This window comes from Lactuca saligna, chromosome 9 (assembly GCF_052625555.1).
Source record: "Lactuca saligna cultivar CGN05327 chromosome 9, ASM5262555v1, whole genome shotgun sequence".
Classification (NCBI taxonomy): Eukaryota; Viridiplantae; Streptophyta; class Magnoliopsida; order Asterales; family Asteraceae; genus Lactuca; species Lactuca saligna.
Genome location: NC_136425.1, coordinates 37520787 through 37544689, shown reverse-complemented (window position 1 = coordinate 37544689; position 23903 = coordinate 37520787).

Sequence of the window (23903 nt, the reverse complement as noted above, 5' to 3'; positions counted from 1 at the left end):
AAAACTGTACAGAACACGCTTGTATTAAAATTATATATTTAATGCAATGGATGATGTTGTTTGCTTATTTACATTTACTGGGTTGTGATACTTTACATGACGTCCTCCGCCCCAGAACGTTTCCGTCGTTCTTGGTTTTGGGGTGTGACAGGCACCCCCGGCAACTCCTCTGGAAAAACATCTGGGAACTCACGTACTATAGGAACCTCCTCCACCGTCCTTGGCATCCTGGAATCAACCCGCGTATCTGACACGTACGCCACAAAACCCTTACAGCCCTGCTGTAAACACTGTCTCACCCTAGCGGCCGAACAAAATGTTGATCCAGAACGGGTACCCTTGCCGTACACTATAAGAATTCCCCCACTAGGGTCTTGTATGTTCACTAGCTGCCGCTCGCAGTCGATAACCGCACCGAACTTGCTCAACCAGTCCATGCCCACGATGACACAAACATCCCCCATGGCAATATGAACCAAATCAATCAGGAACTCAACACCGACAATCTCGAGTACGCACCCACGGATCACCTCCATGGCATATATCGCCTTCTTGTAAGCTATGGAAATCCTCAGAGGCCGACTCAGCGCCTCACGAATAACACTGATGTGCTGACTAAAAGCCAAAGATACAAAGGACCGACTCGCACCCGAGTCAAACAGTACCAAGGCAGGTACAGAATCCACAAGAAAAGTACCTACGCATAACATAATATAAGCATAATATTTCCACATTATAATAAATACACGAATGAATACATACCAGCCACGACATCGGGTGCTGCGCGGACCTCCTCCGTGGTCAACTGAAATGCTCTCCCACGTGCCCTCGGCGCCTCAGCCTTCACTGCTCCACTCCCGGTAGCTCTGATGGCGGCAGGGGCAGATCCCTTAGGTGCTCCCTGAGGTGCTCCCTGAGCTGATCCCCGCAACTGCGGACACTCCGCCTTCCGGTGTCCGGTCTGGTTGCAGTGAAAACATACTGCAAACTCTTTGGGGCAGTCCTTCCCTCCTTGCCACACTTGTAGCAAGATCCCGCTCTACACACTCCATCATGACCCTTGCCGCACTTTCCACAAGTGCGGCCCTTCTGACTCCCTGATTTGGGATCAGCGAGCTTGGCCCGCTTGGCTGCCGGCTGGAATTGTGCCGGTCGCCGATCCCTCCCATGAGACTCAGCCTCCTCCCTAGCCTGGGTCTCTAGCTCGATCTCCGTCTTCCGGGAATTTTCCTGAAGCTCAGCAAATGTCTGGTATGAGGAGTTCACCATGAACTCCTGAATGTCCGGTCTTAAAATACTCAAATATCGACTCATACGTGCCTGCTCAATGGATACGTGCTCAGGGCAGAACATCGACCTCTCGTGAAACATCCTGGTGATCACCGTAACAGACTCTATGCCCTGCTTGATGGTCAGAAACTCCTGGGCCAAACGCTCCGTCTCCACCTGGAGAACGTACTCATCTCGGAACATGGAAGTGAACCTCTCCCAGGTCACTACCGCAAGCTCAGCAGGCGAGAAGTGTGCTGTGAAAAACTTCCACCAGTCCTTCGCTCCCAAGCGAAGCTGGTTCAGCGCGAACCGTACTCTCAAATGCTTACGAGATGAGCAAGTGAAGAAACACCCCCTCTATGTCAGAAATCCATCTCATAGCCGCCACCGGGTCCTGGGTCCCATCAAACTCCGGTGGTTTCATGTTGCTGAACTCCCGGAACAGCAACGCGTCACCACCCTGCGGCCTAGCAGTAGCAACAACTGCAGTGGCCGCCGCAACCGCAGCCTCGGAAACCTAGAGATATGATTTGTTACTTACAAGTTGGTTATGCATTGATTGTACAAAAAACGCATTGGTAACTCGATGTTATAAATCGCGCTCTTGTGTGTAATTCAATGAGTGGTAGAACAAACATATGAGTTGAAGTTTATCTGTTCCTTCTTGTATTAGAAGCTGATATCTGGGCCCCTCGATGATTTTGTTTTGACCTATGTACCGGGCCCGGTCAGAACTAAGTTGATGTGTTCAATTAAGTTTTTTTGTCAAACAAATCGGAAATCGGGAAACAAACTGTTGGACAATAAGTAAGACGTTGTTCCGTGTATTTGTCCGACTGATATCTAGAACAGAGGATTATATGATCACTTATCTTAAATGGCGTACCATCATCTTCTCAGTTCCGAGAAACCTTGTAAAGAGCTACGATTGCCGATCGGTTCCTGAAGTCATACTTGCAGTAATAGTTATTAGACTTATCCAAGTGGGAGACTGTTGGATAAGGTGTCTAAGTCCATAACTGTTTCTGGTATGTACTTGACCTGACCCGGCATGGTCCATTTGGGTTGCATGGCACCATATTATAAGTTCTAATATATTAATATATTATAAGTTCCAATATATTAATAATATTATTTGATTAGTTTGATCAAGAATTAATTTAGAATTAATTATGTGATCAAAAGATAACTAATTAAATATATGGGTTGATTATGTAAATCATCCATATCTTGTATAGTGGGCTAAGAGGCTCCATGGATTATCAAGTTGGGTTCCACCCATAGGATGCTCCATGGATGCTCCATGGGAGTTACAAACCCATGGGTCTTGGAAATGAAGAGTCATGACACATTAGGGTTTAACCCTAGATGTGTCAACACTATATAAGAAACATATTCTCCACCAAAATCGGTTACACTAAGAAACAAGAGGGCTTGGCCGATTTTTGAGAAGTGTGTGTTCTCTCATAAGTTCTTCCAAGAGCATTTGGTGTTGTGTGAAGCATTTGAGGCATCACACTTGGGGTGCTAGGCTCACAAGGTTTCAAGGAACACAAACAACAACAAGGTAAGTTATTCTATCTGTACTTTAAGTTAAAATTGTTCCCCATGTATGCTAGATAGGAATATAACCTTGGAATTCAACTTTGCATGATAATTAGACAAACATAGATCCAAGGTTATTAGGGTTGCATGTACACTTAGGAAGTGTTAGAATGCTCAAAACCCATCAGTGGTATCAGAGACTAGGCTTGTTTGTTTTTTTTTGTGCTTAAAAGTTGAAAAAAAAAGTCGAAAATCTTGCTGTCTGTGAGTGGACTCATCGAGTCTATAGGGGGGACTCGTCGAGTTCATGTGTATCTTCAACCAACTCGGCGAGTGAGTTCATGCACTCGGCGAGTAGGGTCGACTGATTGCAGAATTTCGATTTAGTTGCTGGAAATGAATTAGAAACATTACCCTAAACTGTTTTGGTAATTGAAAACTTGTTTTTTTTGGTGGTGTAATGTCTTTGCTAATTCATTTACAACAACTAGTTATCAAAATTACAAAGTTTTAAGTGTAATTTATGAATGTGTTCATATTCATGTTCTTGTTCTTATGATGTTTTAGATGATCATAGGAATTATTTGTAACCTATGTGGTAGATTAATTCTTGATCATAATGTGTTTTAATGGAGTCCATAACATGTCCTCAAGTTATGGAAAACCAAGAGTCACACTTGAATTAAAACCATTAAAAGAACACAAGAGTTAGAAAAATGAAGAGTCTTCATTTTATTACTCTATTAAACTCATAAGTTACAAGAAATGAAAAGTTTTGAAAGTTACAAAACTTGCCCTCAAGTTTTGGAACAAGTAAAGTTAAGTTAAAACTTTAAGTTCCAACCCCTAGAATTTTAAAAGTTAAAATTCAACCCTTATACTTATATTATGATGATTTAATAATTATATATATATATATATATATATATATATATATATATATATATATATATATATATATATATATATATATATATATATGTATAAGAATAAAGTCGTCTTACCGCTAGTACGCCTCATTCACGAAGCCGGTCTATAAGGTGGGTATAAGGTTGTTGCCTATAAAATGGTGACTTAATGGGTGTCTACTCTCACCCACCGCTTGCTTGACTGGTGGAGGGTCGTTAGCCGAACGGGTAAGACAAGGACTTATAAACTCTCATTCAAAGTATGATGAATATTATAAAGTAACTAAATGTTTTATTAAATTCCCAATCTTAGTTACTATAGGAAAATGTGAATAAGGTGCTAATCCATGAAAGTACACTTTACACTTTGTCTAAGTCGTTGGTGGAGCGTGTGTGGTTAACCGGCACACTAACGTGGACTTAACAAGGTAGGTAAAGGGTGACTTAAGGTTTATTATAGTATCGGTGGAGCGTGTGTGGTTTACCGGCACATCGATTGAGTGATAAACTTTAAGGGTACCAAGTGATTTGCATGGTTACTTCACACCTCGTTTTGTGATCCTCGGTATCCCAGTCACAAAACTTGGAGGGCACTCTCGAGATTGAAACATGCCTTTGAAAAGTTCATTGAATCTCAAAGAATCTAGGAATTTCTAAGAACCAATTATAAAACCTGATATCTAATATTTCGGTTTTCGTGGTGGAAATTGGTGAATCGTTATTCACCTACCTTTCAAATATGGTATAGCTTAGATTACGGCATACCTGTTCTAAGTTATATTATATTGTGATTGGATCCTAGCCTTAATATTACATTTGGGTGTTTTATTAAGGACTCTCTTAAATCTATACTAAACTTGTTCTCCTCTTTCAGATGTCTTCAAATAATGCTTCTGGCTCGAATCCTAATGGCTCCTTTACTCTTATGAGTTTGTGTGGGAAAGTCACCTTTGATGGATCCAACTTCAATGAATGGATCAGAAACATGAGGATGATTACCCGCTACGAGGAAAAAGAATATATCCTTGACAAGGAGCTTAAGGAGATTGATGAGACCACTGCAAATCCTCAGAAGATCGTTGACTTTCAGGCACATGAAAGGGATGCTACAAAAGTAGCATGCATCATGATGGCCACAATGACAGCAGAACTCCAAAAGTCCTATGAGGATTTCTACCCTTATGAAATGCACCAAGATTTGATTGAAAGATACCATCAAAGTGCACGACAAGAGAGGTACGAAATCATCTGCTCCATGATAACAACCATGATGAAGGACGGGGATTCCGTCACGAGCCACATACAGAAAATGCAAAGGTATGTGGATCGATTGCTGAAGCTTAATGTGAACTTCCCAGAGGAGCTTGCAATAGATATAATTTTGCGCTCCTTACCATCATGCTATGATAAATTCCGCATGACATATCACATGAATAAGGAAGAGGTCACACTCAGCAAACTTCAGGGACTTCTCAAGACTGCAGAATCAGGTCTTAAGGGGAAGTCGGTTGCTATCATTCCTACTCCAAACTCAACTCCGGTTTTGGCAATCGGGAAAAGTCGAGGAAGGAAGAGAAAGAGATCTTCGAAGGGTACCAAGGCTCGGACCCTTGATGGCTCTTCTTCAAGTGGAACCAAGAAAGGTTTCATTACTCCTTCTTCTGACCCAAAAGAGGCTGAATGCTTCTATTGCCATGAAAAATCACATTTGAAGCGAAATTGCCCAAAGTACCAGCAGGATGTGAAGGATGGGAAAGTTAAACCCAACCATGCAGGTATTTACACTATCATTTCTAATAACTCACCCCATTCGAAATCTTGGGTCCTTGATACTGGTTGTGGTATTCACATTTGTTGTGACTTGCAGGGACTAAGAAGAAGTGAGAATGTGGAGCAAGGAAGAATAAACTTGATCATGGGGAACAGGAAAGCTTCACCTGTCACCAAGATTGGAGTTTATACTTTATCGCTAAGTAGTGGGTTTAGTTTAGATTTGAATAAATGTTGTTACTCGCCAAGAATGGCAAGAAATATTATTTCCTTTCATGCATTGTACAAACAAGGTTTCACCTTTTCATTTGATAATGAATTTGGTTCGATTAATGCTTTCTTTAATAATGTTCTTTATTTTAAAGCATTACCTTGTGATGGTGTGTATGAAGTTGTATCTGTTGTAGATAACTCAGGAAATAATGTTTTGTGTATTGATTCTACTAATAATAATAACTTGGATAAAGCATCATTATGGCATTGTCGTCTTGGACATATAAGCAAGAAACGCATAGGCCAACTCCAAAAGGATGGAGTCTTGGAGTCGTTTGACCTAAAGTCAGATGATAGTTGCGAATCATGCTTACTTGGAAAAATGACAAAGTCACCCTTCACAGGCTCGTGTGAAAGGGGTGAAGGTTTGTTGGACCTTATACACACAGATGTGTGTGGGCCATTCAAACATGCCACAAGGGATGCTAATCGTTATTATTTGACTTTTACTGATGATTACAGTAGATATGGATATGTCTACTTAATCAAGCATAAGTCAGAGACTTTCGAGAAGTTTAAGGAATTTAAACAGGAAGTCGAGAATCAATTGGGCATGAACATTAAGATGCTTCGATCCGATCGAGGTGGTGAGTATCTTAGTTCAGAGTTCCTCGACTATCTAAGGGAATGTGGGATTGTCTCACAATTGACACCTCCCAGGACACCGCAGTTGAATGGTGTGGCTGAGAGACGTAATTGAACCTTGTTGGACATGGTTCGTTCCATGATGAGTCGAGCTTCGCTACCAATCTCATTCTGGGGGTATGCCTTAGAGACTGCCACCCATATCCTTAATCTAGTCCCTACAAAGAAAGTTGCCAAAACTCCTCACGAGATGTGGACTGGTAAAGTACCTAAACTAGACCACATCAAGATTTAGGGTTGCGAGGCTTTCGTGAGACGCGAGACTCATGATAAGCTAGAACCTCGAAGCGAGAGGTGTATTTTCATCGGCTACCCACAACAATCCTTTGGTTACCTCTTCTACAGACCTAGTGACAATGTGGTCTTTGTAGCAAGAAGAGGAGTCTTTCGAGAAAGAGAGTTTATAAGCCAAGGAGACAGTGGGAGGAAAATTGATCTTGAAGAAATTCAAGAGTCAAGTGGTGAAGGAACTTTAAACTCTAGCCCTCAACTTGAGGAGGAAACTCCTGTTGAGCCAATTGACGAATCTGTACCTCTGAGGCGTTCCACGAGAGTTAGGAGTGCACCTAAGCATTACTATGGATTCCATATTACTGCAGAAGGTGAGACACTTATTAGTGATGGAACACTAGTAAGTCAAGATGACCCTAACAGCTACGAGGAAGCCATGGCAGGCCCCGAGTCTGCTAAATGGAAAGAGGCTATGGATAGCGAGATACAATCCATGTATGACAATCAAGTTTGGAACTTGGTTAAGAATGTACCAGGTCGAAACACTGTAGGGTGCAAATGGGTCTTCAAGAAGAAGACCGACATGGATGGTAAAGTACACACTTATAAGGCTAGACTGGTTGCAAAGGGCTTCTCTCAAATTCCTGGAGTGGATTATGATGAGACCTTTTCTCCGGTATCCAAGATTAAGTCTATTCAGGTTTTGTTAGCCATAGCCGCATTTCATGACTATGAAATTTGGCAAATGGATGTCAAAACCGCTTTCCTTAATGGAAAGTTGGCTGAAGATGTTTACATGAGTCAGCCAGAGGGTTTTGTCAGCAACGAGTACCCTAATAGAGTGTGTAAGCTTGAGAAATCCATTTATGGGTTAAAGCAAGCACCTCGCAGATGGAATCTTTGCTTTGATGAAAAGGTCAAGGAATTTGGCTTTTCTAGGAGTGAAGATGAATCTTGTGTGTATGTCAAGGCTAGTGGGAGTATAGTTAGCTTCTTGGTATTGTATGTGGATGACATACTACTCATAGGAAACGACATTCCAACCCTGCAGGAAGTAAAGTCCTGGCTTGGAAAGTGTTTCGCTATGAAGGACCTTGGTGAAGCTGCCTATATTTTAGGGATAAGGATCTTGAGAGATCGGAGTAAAAGACTAATTGGACTTAGTCAAAGTACCTACTTGGATAAGGTGCTGAAGAGATTCAGAATGCAAGACTCCAAGAAAGGAGAGTTGCCCATCCAGAGTAACGCCAAACTGAGTAAGACACAAAGCCCTAGCACTGAGGCTGAGATAGCACAAATGAGTCGAGTACCGTATGCTTCCGCTGTAGGATCGATCATGTATGCTATGACGTGTACTCGACCTGATGTAGCTTTTGCCCTGAGCATGGTTCGCAGGTTTCAGGGGAACCCTGGCAAGGCACACTGGACTGCGGTAAAGAATATTCTCAAGTACCTACGAAGGACTAAGGACTGGGTCCTTACCCTCGGTGGGAGTAATGACTTGAGAGTTGTAGGGTATAGTGATGCTAGCTTCCAGAATGATAGGGATAACTTCCGCTCTCAGTCGGGCTGGGTCTTTACCCTAAATGGAGGAGCAACTTCTTGGAAGAGTTCCAAGCAAGAGACAGTGGCAGATTCTACTTGTGAATCAGAGTATATTGCAGCTAGCGAGGCGGCAAAGGAGGTGTTATGGCTGAGGAACTTCATTGGAGACCTTGGAGTTGTACCAGCTATTAAAGATCCAATGGAAATTTTCTGTGATAGTGAAAGCGCTGTTGCCTTAGCCAAGGAACCAAGGGATCACGGGAGATCCAGGCACATCGACAGAAAATACCATTTCATTAGACATCGAATAGAAGAAGGACTCCTCGTGGCAAAGAGGGTATCATCGGATGAGAGCCCAGCAGATCCCCTCACGAAGGGACTGACTCGGGTTAAGCATCTCCAGCATGCTCGGAGCATAGGGCTGAAGGATGATATTAGATTTAGTAGTTAGATAACCTCGAAATTTGTAAAGTGTAATTGACATTAGATGATGAATAAAAGGTGTTTTATTTATGAGTAAAGTGTTACTATCTCTTGTCGATCGTTTACTATATTTCTTTTGCATGTTTTGACTTCCAGAATAATTGTTGTTTGGCATAACATATTATTCAAACCTCCACAGTCGGTCATATGTCGGAAGTAGGTATGAATCAAGACTGTCATGTTTGGTTGTAGAGGTCTTGGACAAGGCTACAGCAATCATGAGTGCTCATAAGTTCTGAGCATTGGACTCAACCCACGCTCACTGGAATCACTTCATGGAATTCTATCTCGAGTGATCGTGAGACGGTAATATCGTATAAGTCTTCAAACCTAGAGATATGATTTGTTACTTACAAGTTGGTTATGCATTGATTGTACAAAAAACGCATTGGTAACTCGATGTTATAAATCGCGCTCTTGTGTGTAATTCAATGAGTGGTAGAACAAACATATGAGTCGAAGTTTATCTGTTCGTTCTTGTATTAGAAGCTGATATCTGGGCCTCTCGATGATTTTGTTTTGACCTATGTACCGGGCCCGGTCAGAACTAAGTTGATGTGTTCAATTAAGTTTTTTTGTCAAACAAATCGGAAATCGGGAAACAAACTGTTGGACAATAAGAGACGTTGTTCCGTGTATTTGTCCGACTGATATCTAGAACAGAGGATTATATGATCACCTATCTTAAATGGCGTACCATCATCTTCTCAGTTCCGAGAAACCTTGTAAAGAGCTACGATTGCCGATCAGTTCCTGAAGTCATACTTGCAGTAATAGTTATTAGACTTATCCAAGTGGGAGACTGTTGGATAAGGTGTCTAAGTCCATAACTGTTTCTGGTATGTACTTGACCCGACCCGGCATGGTCCATTTGGGTTTCATGGCACCATGCAATTGGATAGACTAAATGAGAGAAATAACACTTGGAGATTATTAATATATTATAAGTTCTAATATATTAATAATATTATTTGATTAGTTTGATCAAGAATTAATTTAGAATTAATTATGTGATCAAAAGATAACTAATTAAATATATGGGTTGATTATGTAAATCATCCATATCTTGTATAGTGGGCTAAGAGGCTCCATGGATTATCAAGTTGGGTTCCACCCATAGGATGCTCCATGGATGCTCCATGGGAGTTACAAACCCATGGGTCTTGGAAATGAAGAGTCATGACACATTAGGGTTTAACCCTAGATGTGTCAACACTATATAAGAAACATATTCTCCACCAAAATCGGTTACACTAAGAAACAAGAGGGCTTGGCCGATTTTTGAGAAGTGTGTGTTCTCTCATAAGTTCTTCCAAGAGCATTTGGTGTTGTGTGAAGCATTTGAGGCATCACACTTGGGGTGCTAGGCTCACAAGGTTTCAAGGAACACAAACAACAACAAGGTAAGTTATTCTATCTATACTTTAAGTTAAAATTGTTCCCCATGTATGCTAGATAGGAATATAACCTTGGAATTCAACTTTGCATGATAATTAGACAAACATAGATCCAAGGTTATTAGGGTTGCATGTACACTTAGGAAGTGTTAGAATGCTCAAAACCCATCAAGAAGATCATCGAGCAGCCAACTTCCGGGCCGGTATGTGTATTCTTGCGTGGATTCTGAGCAGTAGAGGAAAGGATTCCGGAGGATCATCAGTGTGTTTTAAAGCATCAGCGCTTTCTTTGTATTCCAAGTGAGTGTCTGGATACACTGAAGTTGCGCATTGGGTACAATGAAGAATTTTTATGAGGCTCAGAGGAATGTTTTGTTGTATATGTATGGTGCTGGGAGTAGGAGAATCCGTGGTAGAGGCAGGATATTGTGATGTTCAGTGATGGTGTTCCGTGGTTTCCGCGTATAGCGTCTTGATTTCGTAGTTATTTAGAGTCTTGAGTTTGAAGCGGCTAGTGATGTATCATGTATCTAGGGTTCCAGTGGGAGCCCTTCGCGTATTGTCATCAAGAGGGAATTATTTAAGGAAGTGGATCTCCGCAGAGATGGGTTCTGCGTATAGCGGTTGCCGCTAGAGTCTGTAATGCATATTGGGGCAAGTGTGAAACTACCTATGATAGTCTTCGGTGCATGAGTTAGTGAGCATAGTGTGGCGTTGTAATGAGAATGAGGGTGTTATGATGCTACGGAGAGCCGTAGTACTCGCAAGCCAGAGAGAAAGATAGAGAGAGAGTCGTGATACTATGGGGAGTTGTAGTATTCGCCAATCAGAGGGTGTTGTGATGCTACAGGGAGTTGTAGTACTCACAAGCCAGAGAGAGAGATAGAGAGAGAGTCGTGATGCTACGAGGAGCTGTAGTATTCGCCAGTCAGAGGGTGTTGTGATGCTACAGGGAGCTGTACTACTCACAAGTCAGAGAGTGGGAGTTGTGGTACTGCGGGGAGCCGTAGTACTCACTAGTCGGTTGGCGTTGTGGTGCTACGAGGAATCGTAGTACTCACTAGTCAGAGGATGTCGTGATATTCCAAGAAGCCATAGAACTCGCTAGACAACAAGAGAGTGTGATGATGGAGTGTGCTCTGATCAGTGTACGATGCAGAGGAGTTTTAGGCTTGAGTAGCCCTAATATTGGATTTCGGAGCCTAATGGTTAAATCGGGGCGATGCTGGGGCCTCCGCCTCTGTCGAGAGATTTAGCAAGGTGCGCTGGAGATATGCGCAGCAGACTCCAGAGGTCAGTGTTGATTCGATCTTCAATCGGATTGTATTTTTCGTATCAGGAGAAGAAAATTTAGTGACTTGCGTGTCACTGGGCCGGAATATTTGTTAAAGGGAGGAAGTTGGTGTGATATCTCGGATCATGATATGTGTGACCTTTGGAGGTTCAGCTGTGGGGCCAAGAGCTGATCTGGTGTTCAGTATCGAAGAGGGATATGAGAAATGAGGTAGAGTTTACCTTGGTGATGTCTGAGGACACTTCAGAGCAAGCGAACGATTCAGACGCTCGAGGACATACTTCGGGCATATATATATATATATATATATATATATATATATATATATATATATATATATATATATATATATATATATATATATATATATATATATAATAGATTTCGGAGAGAGTTGTGACGCGTATTTGCCCTTGGCAGAGCTTTCCTGCAACAATAGCCATCAGTTGAGCACCAGTGTGCCACCCTTTGAGCTGTTGTATGGGAGGAGTTGTCATTAGATCGGTAGTCTTTGAGCAGCGTGATTGCAGTGGTGGTATGGAATGACATCATGTTGGGGTGACTGCTGAGGACACGGAAGGGATTCCGCGGGTGTAGAGCCAAGAGTCCCAAGATGTATGCAGGGATGGAGTCTGGGACTCCCAACTTGATTCTGATCCGGGAATCGTGTGTGTAGTGGTGGTTCCCCCTGGGGATGTTACAGATGTCGTCAGTGTGACGGGTTTTCCTAACTTGAGAGTGCGAGGACTGGTGCAGCATGTGCGTGTGATTGCAAGAAGAGGACTCGTGGGAGTTGCTCTGAGATTGAAGAATGGGTCTTTCGGTCAGCATGGAATGGATATAGTGGGTTTCGGATCAGGGATCCGGTGGTTCATGGTTTTCTAGCTCTTATGGGTCGAGTGATTGTTGAGATTTGGAGCAGTGATGCATCATTGGAAGTACTCAGTTGTTGTTTGTGGATATCAGAGCGTAAAGCCAGTGCCCGGGTTGAGACGGTGGTTAGGACACCGCAAGGAAAGAGAAAGTGAGTTCGAGTTTCGATGGGTATGCCTTGAGGGACCCGGTCCGGTTAAGGCCAGGTGGCGTGTTGTGGGAGTATTTTTTTGGAGATGAGTTGTTGTAGGCTTCAAGAACGAAGCCTAATTTAAGTGGGGGAGAATTGTCACACCCCGAAATATCAAGAGTAGAGTTGAAGGGCTAAAAGTGTAAATCTTGAAGGGCAACTCGGCGAGTAGGGTCGCAACTTTGGTCGCGTGTCAAGTGGCCTACTCGGTGAGTCCAAAGATGGACTCGGCGAGTAGGTGCTGAGTGGAGAAAACCCCAATTCTCGGGGTTGAGCCCTATATAAAGAACTTAACATCCATTCCCCTAGCCTCTTTACTCATCCTCAAGTCCAGAAACCCTTAGTATTCGTGTGTGTGTGTGGATCAAAGTGCATTTGGGAGCTTGAAGGGTATTTGTTGAAGAAATCTTGGGAGTTTGGAGGCTTGGAGCAAGGGGCTCTGCTTGGATTCGAGTTTCATTGCAGTTGGGGCATTCTTTTGAGGTAATATCTTGTTCTTGGGCTGTTACTCATATGGATTCATCATTTTGGGGTTTATGGGAGCTTATCTTGGTATGTTTTGGAGTTTGGAGGTTAGATCTGAGGTTGCTACCTCAGATCTGGAATGGGGAAGGTCTAGATTGCATTAAAGTCCCTGTGTTTGAGTGCTTAGTGAAGCCATCATGTCCCAAACCCTAGCTCTAAAGTGTATAAGGCCTAGATCTCTTTGGATTCACGTAAAGTTTGCCACTTTATGTGATGGATGGGTTGTAGGAGGCTAGATCTATGTTTTGGATCAATTGCATGGCCTGGAACGCTTCTGTATGGATTCAGACCGGTGGTACTCGGCGAGTCACAAGGGTGGACTCGACGAGTTGCTTGAAGATGAGCTAGAACTCGATGAGTTGGATGAACAACTCGGCGAGTAGGTTGAAGATAGCCTTAGACTTGGTGAGTCTGTTCTTGGACTCGATGAGTCTTGTCGAAGAATCCTAATATTTTCTGGTTGAGTCAAGAATCGGTGAGTCAAGGGATGACTCGGTGAGTTGGGTGCGAGTGGACTCAGAGTTTTTGGACTCGGCGAGTCTCGGGGTGACTCGGCGAGTCAGGTCGCGGATTGAGGGAAGTTCTGAGCTTGGGGCCTCGGCGAGTCATTGGGTTGACTCGGCGAGTATAGTCAGTCAGGGGTTGACTTTTACCGTTGTCCAGAGTTGACTAGTTTGACTTTGTAGTGTTAGTCTGCCAGGATCAAGGTGGTAATAAGTAGAGATATGCTTGTGTTGTAGGAGGACGATAACTCGGTAGATCGAGCGCTAGTGATTCCGAGATACGCGAGGTGAGTCTTCTCACTATACTTTACCTTGAGTTGGTAACCAGAGTTATGTGACAGATTATTTGTATGCTATGTATGTTATGTGTTGTACTGTATTATTTCTATGTGATTTATGTTGTGCTTGTTTACAAAGTTAGAACCGTAAGGTTCACAGAGTTAGAACCTGAGGGTTCACAGAGTTGGGTGCACGGACCCATAGAGTTATAGCCTCGAGTGGCTAATATGTGTTATATGTGGTATTTTGGGGAACTCACTAAGCTTTGTGCTTACAGTGTTTGATGTTACTTATTTCAGGTACTAGTGACGACCATGGGAAGGCACCGGCTTGATCAGTACACACGCATGGGATTCATGATTTTGAGATCTTGGGATTTTGTATTACTTGGATTGAACGATTGAAAATGGTTGTTTTCTGAATATTAAATGAATTATGTTTATAAAAATTTGAAAATTTTGTTTTGAAATTTACGGTGATACAGGTTCCATTAGATGATATTCAGGTGGATGCGAGCCTGAATTATGATGAGAGACCAGTGGCCATCAGAGATCGGAAAATCAAAGTTCTGAGGAACAAGGAGGTACCTTTGGTTTTGGTTCAGTGGCAGAACCGGAAGGGGTCCGATATGACGTGGGAACCGGAGGGGGAAATGCGAGAGCAGCATCCGGAGTTATTTGAAGAGTGAGACTTCGAGGGCGAAGTCTAGTTATCGTGGGGGAGAATTGTAACAGCCCGGAAATTCCAGGTATTTATTATTGGTTTATTTTTGGAAGTTGTGAATGGACTTGGCGAGTTGGAGCCCAAACTCGCTGAGTAGGATCGCGGTATTGGGCACGGGTTCGCGTCCGGACTCGGCGAGTCCAAGAGTGGACTCGGCGAGTCCACGCTGTGTGGTGAAACCCTAATTCCCGGGGTTTGAGACCTATTTAAAGGGCCTTATGGCCGTCATTTGTGCTCACCAACCCATAGAGAGAAAACCTTGAGTGCTTGAATGTTTTGAGAGAGAAAGGAAGCATTTCTTGACCTTGTGTGTGTTATTTAGCAAAGAAGGAGGAGGTTCTAGACAAGAGGAAGCAAATGAGGTTGCTATATTGTGGATTTGAATCTTAGATCATCGAACTAGAGGTATGATTTCGGCTCATCTTCTGTTTTGTGAAGTATAATTGGATTTAGGGTTTCTTATGGTCATTATTGGGTTGATTTGATGCCAAATAGTTCCCTTCTTGTGTTGAGGCTCTGGATCTGGATCCATAGAGGTCCAGAGAGCCTCACGCATCAAGCTTTATGTATAGCAACGGAGATTATGACCTTAAGTTGTAGTATTTGAGACGAAAGCATCATATATGGTCATATAGATATTGTATGTGCATCAAGATAGTGACTTTACGTGCTAAATAAGCTTGGAAGGACTGGATCTATGGGTTAATGGACCGGATCTGACCTTATGAGCAAGTTTGAGTCATTGCATGGCACGGACTCGCCGAGTCCGAAGAACAGACTCGGCGAGTAGTATGAATATTTCCCCGACCACACAGCGAGTGGTCTTGCCGAGTTGGGGAGGGTTGACTCAGTGAGCCAGGGGGAGTCAGAGTGGACAGGTGGACTGAATCAAGCTGGACTCGCCGAGTTGTTCTTGAGACTCGGCGATTTGAGTCGAGGTGGCCCCACAACTCATGCCAGGTGGAACTCGTCGAGTTAGGAGAATACTCGACGTGTCAAGGGAGGATTCCAGGGAAATCAGTGTATACGCTCAGACTCGCCGAGTCGCTATAGTGCACTCGCCGAGTCCAGTCAAAGTTGACCGTTGACCGTTGACCTAAGTTGACTTGTTAAAGGGTAGTCAACCTTAGTTGGGAAAGTGTTAATTAGAGATGTATTGTGCTATAGAAGGACTATAGCTCGGGAGATCGAACACTAGTAATTTCAGGATTTACGAATTACCGAGACACGCGAGGTGAGTCTTCTCACTATACTTTACCTTGAGTAGGTAATCAGAGTTATGTGACAGAGTATTTGTATGTTATGTATGTTATGTGTTGTGCTGCATTATTTCTATGTGATTTATGTTGTGCATGTTTACAGAGTTAGAACTGTAAGGTTCACAGAGTTAGAACCTGAGGGTTCACAGAGTTGGGTGCACGGACCCACAACCTCGAGTGGCTAATATGTGTTATATGTGGTATTTGGTGAACTCACTAAGCTTTGTGCTTACAGTGTTTGATGTTATTGTTTCAGGTACTAGTGACGACCACGGGAAGGCACCGGCTTGATCGGTACACACGCATGGAGTTTATGCATTTGAGATCATGGGATTTTGTAATACTTGGATTAAATATTTAAATGTGATTGTTTTCTGAATATTAAATGAATTATATTTTATAAAATTTGAAAAAAAAAATTGCTTTGAAATCTACGGTGTTACATCTGGAACTCAAAGGGAAGGTAAAGAGGTTGGGGAGAGGGTATTATGTCCTTTATATAGGGCTCAACCTCCGGGATTAGGGTTTTCTCCACACAGCACCAACTCGTCGAGTCCACCCATGTGACTCGCCGAGTTGGTCACTTTAACATGCGACCCGTATCTCGACTCGACTCGCCGAGTCCATCCATCGACTCGCCGAGTCGACCTTCTTATATACGCCTTTAGCCCTTCCGCTTTACTTCTGAATTCCGGGATGTTACATCAAGAAATGATACTTGTTAGATTTTATGAAGAACTAGTGATTAACACTTGGATATGATGAGAATGGATGAATTTAGCATGTTCTTGAGGAGAGAGGTTGTTCTTGGCTGATGATATTGAGAGAATATGGTTGGAATTTGATGTAAAAGTGTAGTAATGAAGAAAAAATCGGAAAACATATATATATATATATATATATATATATATATATATATATATATATATATATATTTGTGTGTGTGTGTGTGAGGGTTGATGGTCTGAAGGGTTAACGGTCGTGAACCTCGTACATGGTGCAAAGGCGGTTTGTGGCCAAAAACAAGATCCAAGATGATAAGGTTCATTTTCCGAGGCGATAAGGGTCATTTTCCAAGGCAATAAGGCTCAAATATGTTTGCGGCCCAAAGCCTGATCACAACTTCATTCACAGTCTGAAGTTCTGAAGTTAATTACGACCTGAAGTCGTTCATAGCTGTTAGTTTATAGTCCGAGGGGAAAGAAAGAAAAAGGATGTGAAGCTTCTCGTAGTCATTTAATTCCCTTCTTAAACACCTAATATTCTTAGGGTTTTAATATGCAAAGGTTATTATTCTAACCTTAATAAAACTTTAACCAATTAAGAAAACTTTAGTTGATCCAAGTTTGACTTTCATTTACTAGGGTTGACTTTAGAAGTAGAAAATAACGGGATGTTACAGTGTGGGATGGACACTTTTTTACGTGGTGTTCACTCGCTTCATGGCACATCCAAATTATGCCACATATCACCCTTCTGGTGGTCCACATTTCTAAATCTCCGATGAATTTGGGGGTCAGATGTTTACGACGAGCATGGTGCACACATTGACGTGCACCATTTAATTATTTTTTAAAAATTCAAAATTTCTTCATAGCAACTTTGCTTTTTACCCTTTATATTTTTAGCTCTTTCCTAGCACTAAAACTTTCATTTAGGTTGCATCTTCAAATTTTAACTGTCACTTTTAACCCAGCTTCGTATCTCCTTCCTACAAATTTCTTTTTTGTGGTGTTAGTTTCAATTCAACCATTCTCTTTTTGCTATTTTTGATGTCAATACCATTATGAATGTGATTGGTTTATATTCATCATAAATCATAACTCTTCCAATCATAGTTAGATTTTCTCTATGCTTTTAATTTTTGGGATCGTTAAGTCGCGTATTTTCATAATACGCCACCAATTTTAACTTTTTGATTACCTTATTTTTGACTGAACTTTCCATATTATCCTTTAATATGGGAAGTTTTTGTCTTTATGAATCCAAGCCAACACGTCTCTAACTAACTTGACATTTAATTTATTCTCCTTTTTTTTTCTCTTTTCCTCTTCTTTTCTCCAATCATGGGCAAGAACACAGTCCGTTCTCGCACCAACATAACTACTCCTAAAAATAATGAATTTGTCTATTATGGAATTCTGGCCCATGATGAGGTTTGTTCCTTCAATTATGAGGATATGCAATTCATTAAGGTCAATGGAGCTTTTCCTTTTGATGCAATCTTCAGGTTCTTTGATCCTTTTATTTAGCTAGATTTCATTTCTCCTTCTTGGATATACTTCCCAAAATATCCCTTTTCTATGGGCTTCAAATATCCTTTTTATGGGTATTGTTTTTTATTTCTTTCAAGCCACCAAACTTTCCTATGTCGAAGCAATGCCTATTATTTGGAGAATTTTGTATTGGATTGAGCGAGTGAATCATTCCCACAATCTTGGCATTGGGCTTACTGAGTTATATTCTTTTTGTGATCTCTCTACATTTGTGAGTTCTCGCTTTTGTTGAAAGTTAAAAATGACGGATCACCTCTTGTACAAAAATCCAAGCATAACGACGGTTCTTAGAAAGGAAGATGCTTTTTCGTAAAACGTGACTCGATTCCTAGTGGAGATCTTTTACCTTAATCTTGGGTTAAAAAGGGTAGGGCTTCTTATTTTCATATTAAGGATCCCAATATTCACACTTCTTATTTTGTTTAATTGTTTGCAACTTTAAAGTTTTACGAGTTATCCCCTCCCCCTTGCGGCTAAAGACACCGAGGATACGATCAACAATTTCATTTCTCTACCCGAGACTATCAGGACATTGAAGCTCTATCCTTTCAATCATGAAGAAATTTCAAACATTATAATACCTATGGCTACCGGTAAGGATCTTTTAATACTTCAATATTTAGTCTTTGAGAAATTATTAAAACTTTTTTGGTTTTCGCAGGACCTAAAGACACACACACTAATGCTCATTTCTCCATATCTAATATTGATACGGCTATGTCAAGTGGCCAGATATTTGTGAAGAAAGAGAATATTAACTCCTCCATTTCCCCAAAAAAAAGGCCGACATGGATCTGACTATGAAAACTTCAGGATCCTGGAAAAGGAAAGCTCTTGGAGTTATGAATTTGAGCTTGGAAAACCTTGGAGCTAAGGATGAACTTCAGAGGTTGGTCTTCTTTTCTCAAACTATAGGTGTTATTGTTGCTTTTATTTCTTATGCTTTTCCTTTTACCCTTTCTGATGTAACTCTTTCACCAGCACTTTGATCGTTTCTCCACAGACTTGAGGATTTAGGGGTGAAAGGACTGAAGAAGCTTTAAGAGAGCAAGAAAAACTGTGCAATGTGACCAAAGAAGATTTCCTGATGTGAGGGGAACTCATAAGCAATGACAAGAACAATAAAGAATAGGAGCATGATCCAAAGATCGCGGAGGTGATTGCCAAAGTGAAAGTTAGCATTACGATGGCTGTTTGGGAGGCCAAGATCAAACTAGTTGAAGATGTGGTTAATGCAGGATCCTGGAATCCATCTAGATAGTATGCAAACCTTGCTAAGTTAAAGGGTATATTCTGTGAGTTTTTATATATATGTATAACATTGTGGGATTGAAATCCCTATGTACTCACCAGGTTTCTCAACCTGAACCACTCAGTTTATTTATATCACAGGTGTTGATATGAAGTCACATTACACTAAGAGATTTAAAAGAGATGTAGATCACTAGTGATAATGAATGCAATATCTGTTTATGCTTATGTTTCTATATTGATGATGACATCCCAAATGTTTTAAAATGAATAAAAATATTTTCTTCGGAAACGCTTTGATAACGTATTTATCATGTTTTACTAGGAACAAATTCCGCAACATTTTTATTAAAAGAGGTACTTTGATTTTTATAAAGCATAAACAAAATCGGTCTTTTCTGGCCGTGAAAATGGGGATGTCACACATTGAGGAAGGTTTTTATAAGAAATGGAAGCAATAGAGGAAGATGATAAGGTTGAGTGGGTAGACATGATTCCCGAATGATTACAAACACCATGACCCCACAGTGGGCGCCAAATTGTTTTGGTCAAAAATCGATTATGTAGAATTCAACCAAATTGTATGAGAGGTTGTGATGTTCTTAATTAATCAAGTACGAAATGATGACCAAACTGATATGAGTGAGTTACAAGGAACGACCTTGTTCCTTGATAGGATCTTCGACAGAAAACCTTAGGATCTGATACTAATCACTTGCTTTGATGTTTTTATTGATATTAAAAGGTCATTTAAAGAGATCAATGTGTAAATGTAAGTACAAGTATCGTAGATGATCTATATGTGTCTATGGTGTGCTAGTTACACGTGTTATTTATAGTCTAATTCTAATAACATGAAGTTGAATAATTTCGGGATCCTCCAGAATCAGCATATGAATGATATTTGACTTGGTATTCCAGGTATTTTTCCTAGTTGAGATGACTATCCGTTGAGAAGGGTCTTGTGTTGACTCGTTCTGCACAAGTGAGATAAATAAAGAGAATATAGTTGTTATAAATGTTAGAAATATTAGTGGTAATAGTTATGATCCAAGGATATGTTTAAGCTTCTTGAGGTTTCATATGTATTTGAGGATCCTGAATATGAATCAATGATCCATCCCCTAATAATGATGAAAACGTTTTTATATCTAATAAACCTCCAATTAGTCAAAGTAGTTGATCTTAATTGGAACCCACCAAACCCATTAAAAGCTGGAGTTGACAGCTTGTTGAATATGATCAGACATGATTAGCTGAAGTGATTCGACTGATAAAGCATTAGAATCACTACTAATCCTTTATAATAGTTGTCCAATAGTTGTACCTAATTAATTTTTTTCATAATTATACAAACCTAAATTAGTCAAACATTGTGTCAGGAAACTCATTAATCACAAGAGGCCATACCATGTATTGTACATATTTATACCTTGTACCTCTTTTTTTATTAAATCTGAAGATTACCATTCTTTCATGGTATCAAAGCCAAAAAAATTGATCCTATCTTCCTAAACCTTATTTTTGACAAAGGTTCTCTTCCTGGGCACCCCTCATATCCGGTGAATCATCCAAGAATTTTTCCGACTCTAATTATGTTCCTTTTCATACCCTTCTTCACCTCATCACCATAAAACATTCTTCAACTAAGTATCTCTTATGGAAAAATCATTTCCTTCCTATTGTCTCTTACCAAAGCCTTCAAGGCCATGTTGATTGTACTATCTTGTAACATCCCAAAATTTTTAGCAAATTAAAACTATTCAAAACAACCTGTTTATTAACAAAAGTGTTTACAAAAACAATGTATCCAAAACATGATTTAAAATAATAGTCTCCCAAGATCCAATTTGTTGTAAAACCAAGGATTTGTACGGTCACACCTTCACCTTCCCATGAATCATCTAAAGAACCTAAAACTATAAATAAAACTATAATCATAGAGCTTAGTTAGTTCCCCCAAAAGTACCAACACACAAACATATAACACATAAACAAAAACATGTACTTGGTCTGTAACACCGAAAATTTCAAAACAAAATTTTCAATTTTCTTATAAAACATAATTCGATTAATATTCATCAAAACAACCATATTAATTATCCAATATAGGTCAATACAAAATCCCAAGATCACAATGTAAAAACTCCGAGTGTGTGTGTACGGATCAAGCCGGCGCCTTCCCGCGGTCGTCACTAGTACCTGAAACAATAACATCAAACACTGTAAGTACAAAGCTTAGTGAGTTCCCCAAAATACCACATATAACACATATTAGCCACTCGAGGCTATAACTCTGTGGGTCCGTGCACCCAAACTCTGTGAACCCTCAGGTTCTAGCTCTGATAAACATGCACCACATAAATCACACAGAAATAATGCAGTAAAACACATAACATACATAGCATACAAATACTCTATCACATAACTCTGGTTACCTACTCAAGGTAAAGTATAGTGAGAAGACTCACCTCGCGTATCTCGGTATCTCACGAATCCTGGAAATCCCTCGTGCTCGATCCTCCGAGCTCTAATCCTCCTATAACATTATATGTCTCTAATTAACACTTTATATCTCTAAGGTTGACTATCCCTAAGAAGTCAACACAAGTCAACTCTGGTTAACGGTCAACGGTCAACTTTGACCGGACTCGGCGAGTGCTACGGCGACTCGGCGAGTCTAGACGTTTTTACCAACCCTCTGAAATTCCCTTACTACACGTCGAGTATTCCCCCCTTACTCGACGAGTTTCACCTGAAAGAATTGCGGGGCCACCCCGACTCAACTCGCCGAGTCTCAAGAACAACTCGGTGAGTCCCATTTTGACTCAGTCCACTCGTCATCCTTCTCCAACTCACCCTGACTCACTGAGTCTACCCATGACTCGATTGGACCACTCACTGAGCAATCCCAAGGCAATCTTCAAACTACTCGCCGATTCTGATGAACAGACTCAGCGAGTCCATGCCATGCAACCACTCCAACTTGCTTCTAAGGTCAGATCTGCTTCCACAATCTATAGATCTGGCCTCCCTAGACTGATTCATCACGTAAAGCTTCTATCTTGGTGCCCATAACACACCCCATGGATCATAAATGGAGTTTTGACCTAAGGCATGAGGATTCCAATCCAAAGCCTCCATTGATTCCCAAAAAGCTTGGGTAAAGGGAAACTCTTGACCTCTAAGGGTCCAGATCTATGGTTCAAACCTCATAAGGGACCAAGAGGACACTAGATCTTGCCATAAAAGGGTTCAACAAACCCTAAATCTAGATAAACAACAACAAGGAAGAAGATAACTCGAAATTATTACCACAATAGTGATGCTCTGGACTCCGAACCCTTAGAAGTGGCTCCACTTGCTTTCCCTTGGCTAGTTCTTCTCCTTCCTTGCAACAATGACACTTCCAAGATCAAAAATGGCCTCCTACTTAGCTCCAAATGCTCACACTCGATTAGGGTTTCACTCAAGGGACTGGTGAGCACAAATGACGGCCATTAGGCCCTTTAAATAGGTCTCAAACCCGAGAAATTAGGGTTTCATTACACAGCGCTGACTCGCCGAGTCCATATCCTGGACTCGTCGATTCCAAGCGCGATCCCACGACCAGATCCGCGTCCGTACTCGGCGAGTCTGAGATCCAACTCGCCGAGTCCCCTCTCAAATCACCAAAAATACAAATATACAAGATACCTGAAAATCCGGCTGTTACAACTCTCCCCCACTAGGACTAGACTTCTCCCTCGAAGTCTCGCTCTAAAAACAGCTTCGGATGCTGCTCCGACATCATACGCTCTGGCTCCCAGGTCATCTCTGATCCCCTCCGGTGTTGCCACTGAACCAACACCAAAGGTACCTCCTTATTTCTCAGAACCTTGATCTTCCGATCCCGGATGGCCACAGGTCTCTCGGCATAATTCAGGCTTGCATCCACCTGAATATCCTCTAATGTAACCACTGCCGATTCATCGGCTATACACTTCCTCAACTGCGACACATGAAAAGTGTCGTGAATCTATCCCAACTCTGCTGACAACTCCAACCGATAGGCTACCCGGCCTACCCTCGCAATCACACGAAATGGACCTATAAACCGGGGCCCCAACTTTCCCCTCTTCCTGTACTGAATCACTCCTTTCCAAGGAGAAACCTTCAGGAGAACGAAGTCTTTTGTCGGCTCTTATGATGGCTGTTATTGTAGGAAAACTCTGCCAAGGGTAAATGCGTATCCCAGCTACCCCCAAAATCCAATACACATGCTCGAAGCATGTCCTCAAGCGTCTGAATCGTCCGCTCACTTTGGCCGTCTGTCTGGGGGTGGTATGCGGTACTAAAATGCAGCTTAGTACCCAACTCCTCATGAAATTTCTTCCAGAATCAGGAAGTGAAGCGCACATCATGGTCTGAAACAATCGAGATCGGCATCCCATGCCGAGATACTACTTCCCTCACATAAATCTCCGCCAACTTCTCCGCTGAAGAACTCTCACTGAAGGCAAGAAAGTGAGCGCTCTTCGTCAACCTATCCACAATCACCCAAATTGCATCGACTCCTCTGGCAGTCCTCGGCAATTTGGTGATGAAATCCATAGTGATCTGTTCCCACTTCCACTCGGGAACCTCCAATGGCTGTAACTTGCCATGCGGTCTCTGGTGCT